The sequence below is a fragment of the Macrotis lagotis genome, chromosome 4 (assembly GCF_037893015.1).
Source record: "Macrotis lagotis isolate mMagLag1 chromosome 4, bilby.v1.9.chrom.fasta, whole genome shotgun sequence".
NCBI classification, from domain to species: Eukaryota; Metazoa; Chordata; class Mammalia; order Peramelemorphia; family Peramelidae; genus Macrotis; species Macrotis lagotis.
Genome location: NC_133661.1, coordinates 67325693 through 67346811, shown reverse-complemented (window position 1 = coordinate 67346811; position 21119 = coordinate 67325693). Strand labels below are relative to the sequence as shown.

General features: G+C 34.2%; 1 protein-coding gene and 1 pseudogene across 1 annotated transcript in view; one reads left to right on the top strand and one right to left on the bottom strand.

Moving 5' to 3' along the window:
- The window catches only part of NRG3 (neuregulin 3), a 1220394-nt gene that overhangs the window by 527679 nt on the left and 671596 nt on the right, over window positions 1-21119 (bottom strand).
- LOC141519894 (cytochrome c oxidase subunit 5B, mitochondrial pseudogene) lies at window positions 10626-11093 on the top strand (annotated as a pseudogene).

Below are 21119 nucleotides of genomic sequence, written 5' to 3'. Positions count from 1 at the left end.
AACTTGTATTTACAAAGCACTTTGTGAATATTAAAGAAGTATAAAAATATTAGTAAATTTTTATAATTATCATTTGCAAAAATGAAAACTACATGGAATATTGTACTGTGACAACATCGAAGTATTGATTTTATTGGGTTTTTCCTCTACTTTAATGTTGTTACAAAGCTGAATAGGGTAAGGGTAATCATAGGAAAGGGGAGGAAACAACGTCATGGACTGTTTAATTCAATGACTTTATTTTATAGGTGAGGAAACTACAGTACAGAGAAGTTAAGGGATTTGCCCAATGTCACATGAGAATAAAGTGGTAGTCAGGATTAAATGGAAGGTTTTCTTATTTAAACCCAATATTCGCTTTCTAATTCAATGTGATATATATCAATACAAATAAAAAATGAAAAGAAGACTATATGGCTGTTAAAAAATCAAGGAGAGGAAATCACCTATCCCAGCTTTTTAAAAAAAGATTTCTGAGTTCTTGAATTGTTCTAAATATATACAATGTGTCATGCATCTTCTGCTCATTTGCAAAAGCTGAATTTGACAAATTTCCTGAATACATACATACATATATATATATATATATATATACATACATACATATATATATATATATATATATATATATATATGAATTGTGAAATCCCCCAGGCTTCCACCATTTTCTGAAGACACTTTTAAAATTCAACATTTTCTTTAAAACTAGAAATTAATGTGCAATATGATTTGACAAAAAGAGAACATATAACAATGAAGAAGAAATGAGATCTCAAATAATGATAGAAAAGAGGATAATAGATGTGCTAAGAGATCCCTCCAGGTAACAAAAGTCATGAAGCAGGAGCCTTTTGTCCCAATCACATGACAGAGAAAGGTGGAGACCTAGAGAAACATCATATGATATTGTCCATAATTTGTCACAAAGAAAGAGTATAGGGGTTGGCATGATAATAAAAAGTGAAGTAACCCATGCTTTAAAATCAAAGTAAATTTTGAAATGCATCCTGAAAGAAATAGGGAATAAGTAATATAAAATTTAGTGCCCATTTATGAGTTCAAATTCTTTCTAAGTTAAGAAACTAAATTTTCTGCCTTTCTCTTTTTGCTGATAAAAAAAATGCTTCCATTATCTTCTGGAGATTTAATGAACATTTTCACTTGCCTAGCAATCATTCACTTTTATGATTATTTGGAGGGGGGGAAACAAAATCAAAATATAGAAAGAAAACCTATAGGTAAGATTTTTATTTGCCCAGGAAAAAAGAACACTTTTGTCTATCAATATACATTAGGTCACAACCTTCTAGTTGTTTAAATAAATGTAGATAATGCAGTGCAGAAATGTACATGATGAGATCACAAAGAACAAGTATCTTTTCATGTGGTTTCATTTGGGAGAAGTTTGGAAAAATTAATATCTTCAGTTATGTATAATTCACCCTTCCAAAAAAAGGAATCTCATGCATGGGAAGTTGAGGGTCATTGCTAAATAGCAATTCAACATCTTGCAAAAGAACCCGGTGCAAGACGTTGAATTGCCCCATCCAGAGGCAAAAAATAAATAAATAAATAAAACAAAACAAAAAGTCCTTTGGAACCTGAAGAACACTGTGTTCATTCTTTTAAAATCCTAGTTCCTCAAACGGACAATAACTACTCTGTAAACATGTTCAACACAAATGTATATATATATACAATATTAACCTGACTGCTTGCCGCTGATGGGAGGGTGATAGGAAAGGAGAGTGGAAGGAAATTTTGCACGTTAAAAAAATCCATATGAATATGGATAAAAGTTGAAAAGCTTCAATAATAAGCATTTTGAAAAATAAAATATCAATAGAAATGAAAGAAACAAAGGAAAGAAAATCAAGTTAATGAATGGTTGTCAGGTCAATATACTAAACAATATTCATCTATTAAAAGCATGTGTATTTAGTGTGCTAGAAACTGTGTTCGGTGCTATGAATACAATATAAATAATAAAAATAATCCACACTGTGATGCAGTCTATTTTCTAATGAAAGAAATAAATTTGTGAGATGGAAAAGACTGACATGTTTTCTTGTTTTATCCATTGCCTTCACTCCATCTAAAATTTTTAACATTTGACTCCTTACCACATGTTGAAAATACTGTCTGTCCTAAAAAAACACTTCAAATGACACCATTGCCAAGCAGCCTTCCTAGATATCAGCAATCAGATGGAACATCAGTATTCATTTTTTATGGTGACATATCACATTCTGCCTTGAATTTTAGTCATTCATTTATGTCATTTCTCCGATGTGAAGCAAACTGTGTGTTCTCCTTGATCACCCACGGTGTCCAGAATTTAAAAAAAAAATAGGTGTTTAAGAAGGAAATTTGTTGAGCAAATGAATGAACGAATTACTTTTATCATAGCTTTGTCTTTTCACAAGTAAATTTGATAGTCTCTGAAAAAAAAAACAGAACTATGTGACATAAGGAAAATAGAAAGAAATAAACTTTAAACTCATTAAAGCCAAATCGTGAAAAGGAGAGTTAAATTCTTAAAATATTCTAATATGTAGTCACCTTCTAAGCACAGAAAATGACACTGTCTTTTGTGGGAGCAAAGACCCAGGAAGGATTAGATAAAACTTACTATTATAGTTATTTTAATTTTATTTTTCTTAATTACATGTAAAATAAATTTCAACATTCAGTTGTTTAAATTTTGAGTTTCAAGTTCCCTATCTACTGCCGCACCTCATACCTAGACAAGGTAAGCAATTTGATATAAATTATACAACTATAGAATTCTATAAGATAAAATATTTTTATATTAGCCACGTTGCAAAAGAAAATAGGTTAAAATCACAAGAAAATAGTAAGAAAAACTTCAATCTGTACAAGAACTTCAAAATAGTTTTTTCTCGGGAAGTGGATAGCATTTTTCATCATTAGTCTTTCAGATCTAAATTGGATCAATCTATTTCTGAGAATATATAAGCATTTACAACTGATGCCATCATACAATATTGTACGTTATTCTCCTGGTTCTGCTCATGTCACTTGGAATAAATTCATAAACGTCTTCTTAAAAATCTTTGTTTTTTTTCTGAAATGATCCTACTCATTATTTCTTATAAAGAAATAGTATCTTATCACAATCATAATGTCCAATTGTTTAATCATTTCCCAGTTTATGGGAATTCTCTTAATTTTGCCACCATTAAAAGACCTGCTATATTTTGTACATATTGGTCATTATCTTTTTGCCTTCAATTCTTTGGGATACAGACTTAATAATGATGCTGCTAGGTTAAAGGATATATATAGTTTAATGACTCTTTGGGTATAATTTCAGATAGTTTTGCTATTTCATCTGAAAACTGCCTAGTCATATCCTTACATTATCAGCTGAGGGATGATTTATACTCTTATAAATTTGACTTGGTTCCCTAAAAATTTGAGAAATAGAGACTATTAGAGAAACTTGCTATAAATTTTTCTCCATTTCCTGCTTTTCTTCTAGTTTTGGAAGTGTTGATTTTGTTTGTGCAAAGCCTTTTTAATTCAATATAATCAAAACTATGAGTTTTTGAATCCTCTAATATTCTCTTTGGTCATAAATTCTTCTCCTATGCATTGATCTAACAGGTAAAATATTCCATGTTCCTCTAATTTGCTTATGATATTATCCTTCATGTGTAAATGTGTCTATTTTTATCTAATCTTGAAAGTTCATGATGTGAGATGTTGATCTACACTTAGTTTCAGAAAAACTGTTTTTCAGTTTTCTGAGCAATTTTTGTCAAATAGTGAAATCTTTCCCCAAATGTTTACATCTTTGTATTTATCAAACACTAGATTTCTGTGGTCATTTACTTCTGTGTATTGTGTAGCTAATTTATTGTATGTCTTCATTACTCTGTTATTTATTCAGTAATGATGATGGTACTTAGTTTGAGATCTGGGACTCCTAATCTACATTCTAACTTTTCCCTCTTTTTTTTCATTGATCCATTTGAATTTCTTGAACTTTTATTATTCCTCATCATTTAGTTATTTTTTATTTGTATAAAGTATTACTGGTAGCTTTATTGGTAAGGCACTTAATGAAGTAAATCAATTGAATTATAATCATCATTTTTATCATATTGGTTCAGTCAACCCAAAAGCAATTAAGTTATCCAAATGTTTCGATGTGATTTTATTTGTGTGAACTTGTGTTTATAACAATGTTACATTTGTCTTGGCTGATAAAAATAAGGGAAAGATAACTACTGTCCTTTATAAGGACTAAGAGGGTCAAAGTTGTAGGCTTTTTCTGGAGCATTTCCCTGAGCCTGGAGTTTAGCTAATAGCAAGTTGGACTCTACCCCAGATTGGGACATTGCCAAGATCCAGGCTTCTGTCCCTATGGTGTCATCTGTGGCCAATATTCCCTATATCAAGCTACCTAAGGAGAGCCAGACAGAGTAGCTCTTTCAATCCCTAGCTGCTAGGTGGGGGAAAAAAAAACAATTATGTTCCAGGTAACCTAGTTAGGGGAGGGAAGAGAATGTGACTGTTACTGACTGGCAAGAGTTGAGGGGCAGGCTGCCCTCCAAGTTCCCATCCATGGCATAGCATAATGAAGGGTAAAATAGGTAGCCTTCCAGCTGGCAGCCCTTAAAACCCATGGTCTGTGAACAGTTGGAATGGGCTGTACTCCAAGGCTTTTGGATAAGGTGTGTGGGAGGTGACATGGCAGTCAGGCTTCTAGGGCAGCTGATTTTCTAATTGCTAAACTAGGGAGAGCACCAGCTTATTTAGGACCAGGTGGATGGCAGAGTCCCACATCTGAGTCCCCTGCCCCAATCAGTCAGATTCTAATAATCTATCATTCTTTGTCATAGTGACCACTGTAAGAAAAAAGTGACAAGAAACCAAAATACGATTGATCATATATTAGGGATATGTTAGTATACAAATTTGTAGACCATGTTTTAATTTAAGAAAGGTTAACGAGGCCAGATTCAATGCTATTTAGGAAATATATTCAGAGGCATTACCTTCTGTCAGGATTAGGGACAACAGGATTCTGCTTCAACACTCTCTGCAACCAGGGAAAACTCAGAGGAACAAATGGAATTTTAAGAGGGGAGAGAAATTAGAGCCTGCAGAATGATTTGTGGGAGGGGGATGGTTAGATGAGGATTCATTAACAGTGAGGAAATTACAGAAAGGCACTTTGACTCAGGAAGGTAAAAAAAGGTTTAATTTTTAATTCATAGATTACTGCAAAGTTCATAAGCAAAGTAAAGAAAGTGAGATTTTTAAGAAGATAGTAAGTTTAAGCAGAGCAAAGAAGAAATGACTATAAATTGGACTGAATAGAAATATCAAAAACTGTCAAAAAAGAAGAGAAACAACCATGAGCTGGTGGCTGGGCTTAGATCAACAGGGATCTCATATGTAGAAGAAGATGGGCAGAATTTTTATAGGGAGCCCAGCCCATTTCCTGTATAAAGAGGAGTCAGGGGAAGGGAGTCAAGAAGGGACTCACCAGGATGTGACTATATTTAGTCATACATCTTGGAAGACTAAGATCCAGACAGGTGGAGGAGAGTAGAGAGAAGGGACTGAGATTGCTTCCTATTATCTTAGTGAATTTTCATTTGAGTAGAGTTAGACTGAATGATGGGAAGGAAGTCAGAGACTCACAGAAAGTATAGTTCCTTCATATCACAGGAAATGCTGGGCAAATATATCTCTAATATTTTTTCCTCAATATAGCTATGTGTTTGATTTAATTAAATAAATATTTATTAAGCACTAACTCTATACAATGCACTGCTCTAGGAATTGAACTCATTACTATAAGAACTGGCTTTCTTGGACAGCACAGTTTATTCAGTAACTCATGCGACACCTTTTGTACTGAAGTGTCAGTTGGAGAATACAGTTAACACTCCAAAGACTAGAAAGGTGAATCTATTACAATAGGGGAAAGAAATTATGTAGGAAAAGGATATCCCAAGGTAGAAAAACCAAAGATTTCTAATGCCAACTGGGCAGCTAGATAAAGGATGTTTGGAAAAAAATAATTTAAAGGAGGAGTGGGAGAAGACTCATTCCAATACTTTTTTAATATTAAAACTGGGAGGAAATGCTCTTAATGACTAAGTGATATCCATAGAATATGTCAGTTTGAGTCATTGGGAAAGAAATATGAGGAAAGGGATTAAATTCATAGCTCAACTTGGGCTGAGGAAGTTCAGAGAAGTGTTTTGAGGTGTGAGGAAAGGAATAACTGGTTAGAAATGAGAGAGATGATGTGGTCTTACCATATAGAAACAATTTGGAGGTTAGGCTAGAATTATATAATTTATCCATTTTGGCATTTGACCAAGAAGGCATTTGGCTTAAACTGCATCTTCTTATGAACTGGTAAATAAATAGTTCATCAATCCTTGCTTCAGTTTGAGTTTTAAAAACAAAAATTAACAAGCAAACAAAAAAAAAAACTATAAGATCAAAAAGGACCAAATTTAGTCATCTATACTTCGTCCTAGAATGTGCATAGGAGGTGATTTCAGATACCAATGTAGGTCAGTTGTAGTTTGCATCTTGTAACTGTTAAGTTTCTATTGTGTGCCCAGTTGATTAGATTGCAATTTTTATTCAAGAACTAAAGAAGAAAAACAGATTTGTTGTAAGCAACAAATTATTTCATTTGTAGATTTCACAGGACAATATATGTAAGAAAATTCTAGTCAAAAAAGAAGGTAAAAAAATAAATAAATTTTAAAAATTTTTAAAAATTTAAAAAATAAATAAATAAATTTAAAAAAGGTGAGCTGTCATGAAGTACCCTTGAAGTCTATGTGGGTTATTGGAATCCAGATCATATAAAGAGACCTAATGGAAGACCTTCAACTTTTTGGTTGTACCCCTTCGCTTATAGGAGGACATGGGCAAGAATTCCACAGAATGGGAAAGTAAGAATGTATAATGAACTAATTCACTGGAGAATAGCCATATCGATAGAGTCACAGATTCGTGGAAATGCAGGAAAAATATTGAACTAGGAACAGAGAAAAAACAAGTATGCAATAAGTAAACACAGCACTGCTGAACCTCATGCTACTTTGCACAGGAAAAAAATACATATGGTGGATATTCAAATAGGCATCTGACGAAATAGAGATTGACTTCATTTTTGTATTTTAATGAAACATAGGCTAATAGTAAATGTGCTTCTTTTCAAGTGAAACAAAAACATCATTCTGAAAATGAGCAAAAGGGGTTAGGGTTATGGGTCAATTGCTAGTTCTCTGAAAACCTGAAAGCAGATACCAATTCATTTTTCTCTTTCTATTCTCAGCTTAGTGCACTGCCTGGCTCATAGAGTATTACCAGACACCAAGACCACAAAATCTATGTGAAAGAGTGGCCCAAATCCTACTCTATAAGAGAAAACTCGAGAAGAGTAACATTTATGTCCTACTTCTGATAACATTTTTGCTACCTATCCTAGGGCAAGTACCTTCACCTATTAGTGTATCAGGAAATCTTTGAATAATATAATTTGCAGGACATTTGTTAATCTGCATTGATAAAAGTAGTCTATTTATACAATTAATCCACCAAACTCTAGAATTACTAAAATAGTGACTTGTTGATTAAGAGGATATTTAAGATATTTCTATTCTAAAATTCCATTAACCTATGTATTATTATTCCTATTTTGCTGATGGTGAAGCTAAAGTCAAGATGGTTTATATCTTTCCAATGTCGCACTGCTGATACGTTTCAGAGTCAAAATTGTAATGTAGATCTCAGAAAGTCTGGTACTTCCTATTCATTATGTTTCACTGCCTTTCCAAGGGCTCATGTGAATCTTGATCACTAACATAATGCTCAAATTTATAACACAGAATCTGAGACTGGGAAAGATTTGAGAAGACAACAGGTCTTACAATAAATAATGAATTCCCCTGAAGAGGCCACATTATTCAAATATGCACTATTTCCAGGGAGCAGGAATCAATTTCACATTTGTAGTGAGTTCAGTGAAGCCATCAGAGGGGCTGCCTAATCCCATTGCTGAAATAGGTAAAAGCTGGTCTTGTGATCTCTCTGGAAGCCTGTGGTTCTGATCAAATGTCAGGACTTCCTAAGTTTCCCCAGCCTTCTCTATGGAATTTCAGCTAGCAAACAACTTATATAAAAGATGTGTTTTTTCATGAGACTCCCTCCATATGTAAGTGTCTTTTCTATCTCTCTTGGGCACTCCAGTTCTTTGGTCTTGTGTGGAATCCTGAATTGCAATTCCCTTGCCTCAATTAAAGACTTTTGCTTTTGCTACTTTGGTAGTCTTTATTTTAGGTTGACAAGTGATATAGTATATCATTATATATTGTGTAATTATCACTTTGGATAGTGCAAATTCAATTATGTGTGACCACTTCAGGGTTCATTATTCACCCTAATTGGAATCTAGCTGTAAATCACAATGTATAAAGATGCTGGAATGATAGAATGAATTGTGGACCCCCATGACCAGGGAAAATAATAAAGAGGATCATTAGGGTTAATAATATTTACCTGAGTCAAAGAAATCAAGGCAAATATCCATATGTGTGAAATTAGTATTATCTTTAGCTCATTAAAAGAAAGGTTAAGAGATATAACCCCCAATCTGCATAATTCCCAACTGTACCGTGACCACTATTCTACACATGCACCTCCACATTTAACCTCTTCACTAGACAGGCACAAAAAACTGAGGAATCCAACACATCAGACCCTTCTCTAGCTTTTATCTAACACTTTCCTGGGAATGCTATAGGAATGTCACTCAACAATATATTATTAAATAAAATCCAAAATACAAAGAAGTTTTCTGCCAATTAAGAAAAAAACATCTAACTCAATAAAAAGAGAAATATGAATAGAGAACATAATTATATGGATGATTAGTTTCTACAATGGTTCAAGTCAAGCAAGTATCTATCAATGGAGCAATCGACCAATAAGCATTTTTTGAATATTTTGAATGACAATATAGGAGTGATGTAGACCATTTCTTCAAGGTACTTATGTTCTACTGAAGAGATGCATGTTCCTAGGTAACATTTTAGTTACTTTGATCTTATACAAGATTTATAATTTTAGAGCTAGAAAGAATTTCTGATGAGGAAATTCCTTCTACCAATACATATCAGTCCTCCCTCTGAAACTGTGAATCATAAAACATCAACTACCCTTTTTATCATAAATATATAAGTACAGGATAAATGCAAAAGAAAAAGAAATTAATTGGGGAGGGGAGAATATTTGTAGGAAAAATAAGTTTCGTGATTCATCATAATTCACACCAATCAGCAGGAGCTTATAAAGACCATTTCTAAAACCAGGACAATTAAGAAAATTGTGTTTGATTTGAGTATATTGCATGCAACTCCTTGACTATAAATTGTATTTCTGAGAAATCAAAATTCTACCTAGAATTCTTTTTGCTCCAAATAATGCATTCACTCACTAGCTATTAAAAGCTCACTGATAGAAACATTTCAAATTATTAAATGCTACTGACTATTTATCAATGAAGTATGGTAGGCTATTCTAACAATTATAATCCTGTACTGTTCATAATGCATATGAATATATTACTTTAATTAAGACCACTGAACCAAAGAAACATTAGTTATTGAAGAGAAGGAAAATAACAAGGCATTTTAAAAGGAAATTAGATGAGGTTATTGGAAATATATTTCCTTATTGTATATAAGAAAACAATTCAAGAAATTGGAAACCAAGAAAAAAGCAAATTGAGATGAGGCAGGGTAATACTAAAAGCAGAGACTAATAAAAGAAAAGAAAACCTTATCCCTTAAGATCATTGCACATAAAAGGTGTCTGATAAATATCTGAACAATGGAATTATAATTCCCTTTATACAATTATTTAATTTAATGCTAGTCATTTGGGTTAAAGCAAAACAACTTAAATAGGTAATATATACTATTTAATGTTTTTACATTTAGTTTATTTGTTTCAATGAAACTGAGTTCTAGATTTGATATCAGAAGATATCTAGTCAAATCTTACCTTCAATAGCTGTATAAATTGTGTAAGATTATCTGTTAAAAGGGGGTTGGTGGGTTAGCTGTGTTAGAAGTGTCTCTTCTACTTGGCTTAGAATACCTTCTATAACATTGCCAATAAGTCAGTATTTAGTATTTGCTTAAAAATTTCTAGTAACTGGAAATCTACATCCTTTTAACTATTCTTTCAAATTCTATGTCCTGTTTCAAGTAGTTAATCCAGTTAATTTTTCACATAAAATCCCATCAAATACTTGAAATTTAGCCCATTTTTTCCTCTTCCTCCACACACTTTTACTATATCATTTTGGTTTGAGAATTGTGTGGAACTTCTAATTTCACAGGGAAAAAGAAAACAGTCATTGTCCATAGTAAAATAAGAAAAGACACTAGATTAGATTTCCTTCTCTGTTTTCCTAATGTTGAAAAAGGTTTTGCCCTCACCAAAAACAAATACACAAAAACAAATATCTCAAATATTTTGAAAAATTTTCAAATATGAATGATCTCTTTCCGGAAGCGCCGCTGCAGCAGCCGGTCAGGGTTATCTCAGTCATAATGGTTTCAAGGTTACTGCGGGGCGCCAGGGCCCTGGTGGTCCAGGACCTGAGGGCCTCTGGCCCAGCCAGGCAGCTCGGTGTCCAGCAAAGGAGGTATCCCATCTGATAAGGAGCAGGCCACTGGCTTGGAGAGAGAGATTATGATGGCTTCCAGGAATGATTTGGATCCATACAATATTCTAGCCCCAAAGGCAGCTCCAGGAACTAAGGAGGAGCCCAACCTGGTCCCTTCCATCACTGACAAGCGAATAGTGGGCTGTATCTGTGAAGAGGACAACAGTGCAGTCATCTGGTTCTGGCTTCACAAAGGCGAGACACAGCATTGCCCAAACTGTGGAACTCACTATAAACTGGTACCCCACCAGTTGAGCCACTGAGCCCCAGGACTGGTTACTTGAGATATGTATTGTTTTTCTTCCCTTCAATAAAAGACTAGCCATTTCTCTGGCTCTCCCATAAAAAAAAATATGAATGATCTGGGTCCATTATATCTCTTCTATTTCCTGAGTATTCTCAGGAATATTGAAAATACTATAAGAATACTTGCTAGGCAGACTTGACCTTGAAATTAGGAGACATCCAGCAAAAAAAATGATGAAATAAAATGAGATGGCTGACAGGTAAATCTCATACCTAGAAAGAATGCTGAGTATTAATCTTATTTCTGTTTCATACATTGGGCCAGAACATCAATTTAAAAAAAATTCAAACCATAATTATTTCTACTGTTTTTATTTTGTAAAATAAAATCTAGTAACCTTTGTGTATATCTGTTATCATTTAAAAATATTCACTCAAATAATTAGTATTATAGAGTAACTTTGAGATCTTATTATGTAGTCTTAGTAACTAGGTATTTATTGAATTTTGTGTTTTTAACAACAGGAATATTCAGCATTCACATATGGAAATTGTACTCCTGACCTAGCACTGATAAGATATTTTATTCAAAGTCTTTCTGTTTGTTTGTTTGTTTGCTTTCTCCTTGAGCATTTATGGTCTTTTACCAATCTGCTCACAGATAAACATGGGCAGAAGTTATAACAGGTACTGATGGGAAAGAAGGACTTAGGCATGAAACAGTACAAGAAAAGATATGAACTTTATCTGACAATTTTAGGAGTTGAAATCAATGTATGTATCTTAATGTTTCTCAACTTTTTTTTTCTTGTTTTATCTCTGACACACCTGATTATTTTGTGGAATGGAGGACACATTTGGAAAGTGAGGGAGAGGGATTGCCTTCAACAAAGATTCAGTTCAATCCAATTTCTAGTGTTGAAATTTGCTCTATTCTGGACTTAGTCTGTTCACATGTGTATTCATTGCCTTTCCAATTTTTCCTGATAAGCACCTGTTGGCTCTTTTTGTGCACCACTAGAGTTTTTGTTTTTGTTTTTTTGTTAGAAACAGTCTAGGTTTTATTTTGTATCTGAAATTGATTTTTTGTTTTGGAAATTCACATAGGAATTTGAAGGGCTTTTTGGGGGGGGGCGGGGTCCAGGTTGTGCCTCTACAAATCATGATGATTCCAAAAACTTTTATTTCTACCATCTATAAACACCACCATCCTTCCCAGACTTTGCTTGTCTTGAGATTTTGACTGAATATTGAGAACTGGGATGATGATTGTTATAAGTTAAATAAAGAAAGGTGTTGATGGGGAGAAGTCATAAAAGAAATAAATTCAGAGCATCTTCATGACAAAGGGAAAGGAGTATCATCTATCCTTGGCTACTTTAAAGCTGCCTCAAAAGGGGAGGGCCCAAAATTTGAATCCCAATTCTGCTACTTAGCATCTGTGAGAACATGAAGGAAACCTTAATTTCTCCACCTATAAAATAAAGACCTTACACCAAGACCTCTGATGTCTCTTCAAAATATAAATCGGTGACCCTGGTTGTCTAATGATGCGAATTAACCTACCAATTTCTTTAGAAGTTGAATGTATATTTTAACAGTTTAGAGTAACTCCACAAAGTGTTGACACCATCATTTAATGAAATGAATGCTTGCTTTCCTCATCTCTATTAAAGATAAAGAATGCTATATTAATGTTGGAAGAGAATGCACTCTGAAAATTAATTTGAAACTAAAATAATAATAATAATAGTAATGATAATAATAATAATACCTGAAATATATGTTTGTAAAATGCTTAAATGCATTAAAAGTCATGAAGTAGGAAAAATATTGGACAGGGAAGGATGTTTATAATTAATCCCTCTCTATAGATCAGGTATCTTCCTCTAATCCCATCCCCTAGTTCAAATTATTGAGTTGAGGTCAATGAACTTTTAGCAAAGCACTTTTACCCTCCCTTCAACACTATCAGTGAAACAATGAATCACTGCTTTAGACTGAAAGGATTAAGTCTTTGAGCTATTGTTCCTGATCAACATATCCCTCATTACCTCATCTCTGCTCTCTGAGCTATCTGTTCCCTCCCCCCAAATCTCCCCCCTGCTCTTGTGGCTCATGATTCCCAGTAAAAGGACCTATAACTTCTCATGCTTCTACACCTTTCCTTACTGCTCACCCTCTTTTGGACTTAGGTTGCTGATGCAGCTGCTGTTTCTTGCTCCCAACTTCCTTTATTCTTTCTTTCCCTTAGCTTCTGTTGCAAGATGAAAAAAAATGAGAAAGGAAATTCAATTTTAAAAGAATGAAGAAAGTCTTTTTCATTCTCTGTCTAAACTGTGTTTTCTAGAAAAAGTGAATTAATGATGATGAAGATGGAGGAAATGGGACTTTGGGGAAAGGGGGCTTAAGGATAAATGTGGGTTCATTTTGTGAAGAACCCATCCATCTCAGACTCAGAGAGGTAAGAAATGCTTAAATTTGAATTCAAAGTTTGCACAAATAGTTTCCAGTTTACTACAAAATATCCATAAAGCAATATAAAAAGTTCACAGCTGACTACAAAAATCTCACAAGTTACTACACAAGGCTCACAGGTTAGGTTTTTTGGAGAAGCAGTAGAAGTAGAAAGAGGGCAGGAAAATTTGAGGAATTATACTCTCTAACTAGGCTGGCTTCCCTCAGTAAGAGAAGCAAGTAGGGGCTAAGTGGCAGAGAAGAGCAAAAAGGAGAGAGGAGGAAATCACAATCCCCAAGAGTGGGTTAGCTTCAAGGAAGACTAGCAACATAAATGATAAGTAGTAGAGAAGGGCAAAGGGGTAGGAGAGTTTGGGAGATGATGCTCCCCCCAGAGCAGGGCTGCTCTCCAAAGGAAGACTAGCCACCATGAGTAGTAAAGATGATGATGATGATGATGATGATGATGTTTGTCCTTTGTTCTTGAAGAAGACAATGACAGGGGCAGCTAGGTGGCGCAGCGGATAAAGCACCAGCCCTGGAGTCAGGAGTACCTGGGTTCAAATCCAGTCTCGGACACTTAATAATTACCTAGCTATGTGGCCTTGGGCAAGCCACTTAACCCCATTGCCTAGCAAAAACCTAAAAAAATAAAGTCAAGAATGGAAAAAAGTATTCTAAAAAAAAAAGAAGACAATGACATCAGGGAAGTAATGCTGTGACAAGTACTTGAACTGGATTTGAGTAAAGGGGTGCTGTGCTAAGTGACCTGCTTCACTTTTTCCTCCAGAGCATGGTCAGATATGAATCAGGAGGACTGGAGATGACCCTGAAAGTCAGGCAATCAGAGTTAAGTGATTTATCCAAGGCCATATAGCTGATGACAGTCAAATGTCTGAGACCACATTTTCTGTTCATTATTTCCCCTACTTCCATGATTGAGATGCCTTGATTACAAAAAAAAAGTGAATAAAGTTGTAGAGTCTCTTTGAAGGACTTTTTTTTTAAATGGAAGTCAATGATGTCAAAAGATAAGATCATTCAATCAAAGGTAAGCCCCCTTGTAGCAGATTGTGCTTTTTTATTCTTTTTTCCTGACCAGTCCTATTTGAAAAACCACACATCAACTACTTATGGCCATTTTCATTTACAGCTAATGGATACTCCAGGATAACATGAGAGACAATCAGATAACTATTAAAAGAACCAATTTATCTTTAAAGGAAATTGACATTGCCCAAGGTTTTGCTATTTGAAGACAGATTCCTAATAACTTCCCTTCCAGTGGTAGCCTATATTCAGACAGATAAAATAGAATACTCATGTTATTATTATTATTATTATTATTAGTGATTATCATTATTTCTATTTTCATCATGAACAATGATTTCATCAAGAGTATGAGCCACTCCTACTGTTCAAACTCCTTCCTGGAGTAAAATTCTGTAACTTAATTGTAATGTGCAATCTTAAAACATTGCCTATGGCACATCGATTTTAAGACACTCATTAATGTTCACCTGTGGACCAGTATTAGGACTTGTGTCTTCCTGACTCTAAAATCAAACTCTCCCATGCCTAACTGCTTCTAACTTATATACTTAAGGACACTAAGAAGAATAAGTAATGGGCAGTGGCAAGTATAAATAGGAGATAAGATAGTTAAAGGACAAAACTGAAGTATTATATTCTACAGATTTAGACCCTTGGAATAGGAGGGACATTTGGATTATTAGAAATGGTATTCAGTTTGAAATTGGAAAACCTTGGTACAGAATTGATTTGCACTCAAGGGACCTAGAATCAAATTTCTTCTCTGCCACTAGCTACTCATGTAACCTTATGTAAGGTGTCTAAACTTTTTTGAACTTAAATATTTCACCTATGAAAGGTAGGTATTCACCTTGGAGTGATGTCAAATTCATATCAAGACAGATCGCTGCAGGCTGCATATTGACATAGAAAATGACAAATTAATAACTGTTTTATTGTATTTTTATATATTTTGTAGACATTTTCCAATTGCATATTAATCTCGTTCAGATAAACTGAGTTTTACTAGTTTGATACCTCTTCATTAGAAGGCTCTAAAAATGTCTTTTAGTTCTAAATGCATGATCATTTACTTTAAATCTAATTCTGCCATTAATTTCTTTGCTGGCATTGGGTAATTTTTTTCTTCTGTTATCTCCAATCCATAGTACAATAAAGTGGTTAAATTAGATGATCCTGTGGCTAGGCATCTTCTGATCCTTATTAATGGGGAAACTGAGTCTGGTGGATCTCCTGAGCTCAAGTTTTGAGCTACAATAGGGTTAAAGCTGATCAAGTGCTTTTTACCAGCAGGCCACAATACCTTGAGTCACTGGAAGTAGGAAGACTAAGAGACTCTCCAAAGAGAAGAGAACTAACTCAGTTTAAAAACTAAGAGACAGAGCAAGTCAAGGTTCTGTGACAATCAACAATAACATAAAGGTCATAAGTGACCCTGCTCTTCTAGATTGAACAATATATAGAAACTCAGTTTTTCATTTAAAAACAAAATCTTAAAAGTCCCTACCAGTTTAAAAGTGATATAAATCTTGGGATCTCTCTTTTGTTCATTAGGTGATCAAATAAATAAATTCAAATGACCAACGTCATAACAAAAATTCTAGTCTCAGATGCTTAGTAGCTCTACAACACTGAGCAACTACTTAACTTGTATTTGTCTCAGTTTCTTTCATTGTAAAATGGGAAAAGAAAGAGCCCTTACCTCAGAAAGTTGTTCTGAAGATGAACTATAAAATGACATGGAGTAGACTTTATATAAATGCTAGCCATCAACACCATTACTATGTTATTATGGATAAAATGATTGGAGAGTCTGATTATACTTCAAATGTTGTTGTCCTTCAGTGATTTTTCAGTCATATTCAAATCTTTATCACCCCATTTGGAATTTTCTTGGCAAAGATACATGAATAGTTTTCCATTTCCTTCTCCAGCTCATTGGACAGATGAGAAAATTGAGGCAAACAGGATTAAATGACTTGTCCAGGCTCACATGATTCATAAGCATCTGAGGTCAGATTTGAACTCAAGAACATAAGTCTTCATGAGACTTCAGGTCTGCACTCATATTAACTGTGTAACTTAACTGCTCTTCAGGTACAGTTCAGGGAATGTCATATAAAGAACCTATAGGAGTCATGCTCACTACCTCAATTGCATCAACTGAAAAATACAGAGATTCTTCAAGAGAAAGGAAAGTCACCTTGAGACCAGGATGATGAATTCTACCTTAACCACATTATGAAATTGTTATAGGGTTTATCTTTATCTCAATAAAGTATATGAGCTTCATTTATTTTCCAAACTTGAATTCTTTCTCAATAATCCTCAGTATGAGACAAATAGAAAGAATGCCAGAGGTATGGGTCAAGGACTTGGGCACAAATCCTGACTCTGACACTTTGCTTGTTTTATGATCTCTGGCAAATCATTTATCCTCTCTGGGCATTGGCTTCTTCACCTTCAAAATGAGGACGTTTAATGGGAAGGTCTTTTAAACTTGAAATCGATGATTTTCTCTCTGACACCTCAATATTTCTGTTTTAGTGGACTTTCACTTCAACTTTGAAATTTGAATGATGAGTCCAGACAGAGACATAACTAGGAAAGGATCACCAAGACTTTGCCCCAGGCCATTGAAATTTAACAGTTACCGCCTTCAGGAACACCTGAGCCTAACTTCTAGTTAGTAAGAATAATTACTTAATCGAGGAAGCTACCAGAACCTTGGCATTGTTAATAACAGCCATCTGTGAGCCACTACAGTAATTAATTCTCCCTCCAGGTCAACTGAATTTGTCTTAATTACTTCTTATATTATTTTCACATCATGAATTACAAAGTTGATCTGAGGGCTAGTTTTATACTGTTTGTCCTTGAGTGTTGATATTGTTCATTTCACCTCTGTTTGAGGTTCATGGTATGTGGATCCAGTCTGAGAGAGTCCTACTGTCCTTGTTTACACAGCTAAAACAAATCAGGCAACAGATGTCTGTATCACTTTCTTTTCAAAGCTTTTCTAATAGTCCACTTCCTACTTCCAGATATTAGTGCGCTTTTATTCCTCAAATTCCCCTTTCTTTTATTATCTGTATACATGTTATTTCTTCCATCCCCAGTAGATTGGAATTGCCTGGAGGTCAGATTTTATATCTCTGATTTTTAGTGCAGAGTGCTGTATAAAATATATACAGAATAAAGGTTTATTGAATTGAGATATCTGAATAGAACCTAAAGAGGCAACTGGGTGGTACCACTGAATACAGTGCTGACCCTGGAGTCCCTACCTGAGACTCCTCTAGAGTCCCTTGCTGCCTGAAATCAAATCTGGCCTCAGACAATTGCCAGCTGTGTTACCCTGGCTAAGTCACTTATTCCTGTTTCCCTAAGTTTCTTCTTCCTCTATAAAATGAGGTGGAGAAGAAAATGGTGAAGTACTCCAGTCCTTTGCCAAGAATATCCCAAATTGAGTCATAACTAGGCTGAAAAATAACTGAAGAATAACTGAAAAATAACTGAACACTGAGACATGAAACTAAGGAGGCATTGGATTCTGTGTTGGACATGGAATCAGAGGAAGCTGACTTCAGATCTCTTTCTCAGTCATTTGATAGCTGTGTGATCCTGGCTAAATCACTCTACTGCTCTTCTTCAAAATTTCCTCATCTGTAAAATTATGATATTAATGCCTATGCCACAGGATTGTTATGGAATCAAATTGGATAACATAGGTAAAAAAATTGTACAACTTATAGTTACAAATACAGCATATAATTTCCATTTTTATTATCAATATTGTTAGTATTATTATTATGATTGTTACCCTTCCCCTTTTTTCCTTCCACATGGCCTCCCATTCGTTTACCACAGTCCAGTGATCTATCATGGTATACTTTGCTCTTTTGAATGCATGTATCTCTCTAGAAGAATAAGTCATTAAACTGTTACATGAAAATTGACTTATTACCATAGCATTTTAGGAACCTGGGTAAATTTCAAACTAAGTGCTACCCCCTCATTTTATGGATGAGCAAAGGAGATATATAGTAGTATAAGGGATTAATAAATCCAAGTTTGGGGGGGGGTCAAAAGACATGCATCCAAATCTTATTTGTCATTATTTATATACAATGTACTTGGACAGAGCATTTAATATTGCTAAGTTTCTATTTCCAATTTATAAATATGCTAGGAGTAGATGACCTATTATGAGGCACTGTTTATCAGTAAACTCTAGGCACCCATAATTGACTCAGGATCACATAACTATTTACATCAGAGAGAAAGGCAATTTGGGATTTTCCTCTCTGGAGACAGATGTCTTTGAAACTTGAGAACCTTGTCTATTCAAAAAGTGACCTAGCCACAGATTTACAACCTAATACTAAAACCATACAAAGATTTCTAAGTAAAATCTTGATTATAATTAACAGCTTTCTTCTTTGTTCCATTGCCTTCTCTTTCTATAGACATTTTTTTCTTCCTCTTCCAACAGCTAACATTTAAGAGTTCACAATTCCCACAGGAGTACAAGTTTCCTCAGTGATCTGTCCACACAGGTTTCAAAAGTAATAATGGTGTAGATTTGTGTGCATGTGCACTGATTTGAAAATGGTGGTTCCTTAGTTACTTATTGTGATTGGTAATTGATTAACTGTTGCTTTAGATGAATTTTCTTAATGAAGTTCATGGAGTGTGAAAAGTTCAGGGGAGATTAATTTTCAGAGATGATTATAGTTTTACTCAAACAGAACAGGCCAGACAGTACATGTGCCTTCTGCCACTACCATACACCTCTATTCACTAAGAAGAGCTTTGTCAGTTTTATTTTTTATTTTTTATTTTTTAAAGGATATTCTTTGTTTTAACATCACCCTAATTTTCAAATCTATTCCTCCTGCCTACCCTATGCAATGAACCATTTCTTGTAGCAAAGATTAAAAAAGAAAGAGAAAAAAACAGGTCAGAATAACCAATCATCGCAATAACCTTTTCTGATAGTCTATTAATATTTCATACCAATATTTCTCTACACTTCTGTAAAGAAGGGAGGGAGGTATATTTACTCAATTGTTCTCTAGGGGCAAGCTAGTTAATATAAGAGAACAATAAAATATTTGGTTGCTCTGGTACATTTTGTCTTATTTTAATGAGACCAAATTATGGCCTTGCCTCTTGTAGCCATTCTAATGACAAGAGAGATAATCATATCTTTCCATCGTAAAATTTTTCACATCATTTTCCTGGATCTATCTATTCAATGCATAAAATTTTATTCAATAAAAAATTGCTAGGCATTGGGCATATAAAGTCAAAAAAACAGAACTTTCTACTTCCTAAAGTAGTTTTCATTCTTCTTGGGAATATACATATTGAAATAAACATATGAACACATGCATACACATGTATATCCCAAATAGAACAAAGTCCTTGGGGTCATGAAGAATTGGACAGAACTGAACAAATGAATAACAATAAAATTTCTGGAGAGTGAAAGTAGTAAAAGTATTAGAAGAAATGATCCAGTTGGCTTAGTTTAATACTATCTTAGATAACTATTAGCCTGGTCAAGTCACTTAACTTCTCTGTGCCTCAGTTTCCCCATACGTAAAATAATGAGGTGTGCTTGATTGCTACCACAGACCCTACAATCTCTAAGCATATAATCCTATGACCTTTGCATATCAGGAAACGTCTTACTTATGATACACTCTCCATCTTCATCATTATTTGAAGGTCATACTTTTTGGCCTGTATTGGAAAAATAACTGAAAGACCAGGACCAGTGTCATATTTCTTTTTCTATTAATTTTACAACAAGCTCAATACCTTGAATATTGTAGGTAGTTAACAAAAATTCTCATGAACAAAACTTAATGGAATAAAGTTATTAGTTTAATACATATATAAATATTTTATTAAATCATATATTTAGCTAGTTAATGACAACAAACTGCAGAAATGAAATTGACTAAAGGATATGGGCATATTCTCCCATTTCTACTTTCAAAGAATTCTCTGTTTTATGACTTTCTATCCTTTGGCCATCTAGTGCACGTTGTTATCTGTTGTATTTAGTCATTTCAATTGTGCTTGACTTTTTGTGACCCTATTTGGATTTTCTTAGTAGAGATACAGGAATGGTCTGCCATTTCCTTCTCCAGAACATTTTACAATTGAAGGAACAGAGGCAAACAGGATTGAGTGCTTTGTCCAGGGTCATGCAGCTAAATATCTTAGGCCAGGTTTGAATTCAGGAAGAATCTTTCTGATTCCTGTCCCAGTGCTCTTTATACTGCACTGCCTAGATGTTCTTTGTTTCCTCTTCCATTGGACTGCACAAATGCATTCATCTCAAGCATTTCTCCACACTATTTTATGTTCTACTCAGTTGTTAATTTAATCTTCCTAAAGCACGTCTGACCAAGTTGTCACCCTATTTAATAAATTCTACTAGCCCTCTACTACATATATATATATAAATATATTATATATATATATATGTGTGTATATGCCTCTGTTAATCTTATAAAGGCTATTATTATTTGCCCCTTTCCCATATTTTCAATCTAATTAGAATTTATTCCCCTCTATATCCTGAAATCCAATGACACTGGTCCCC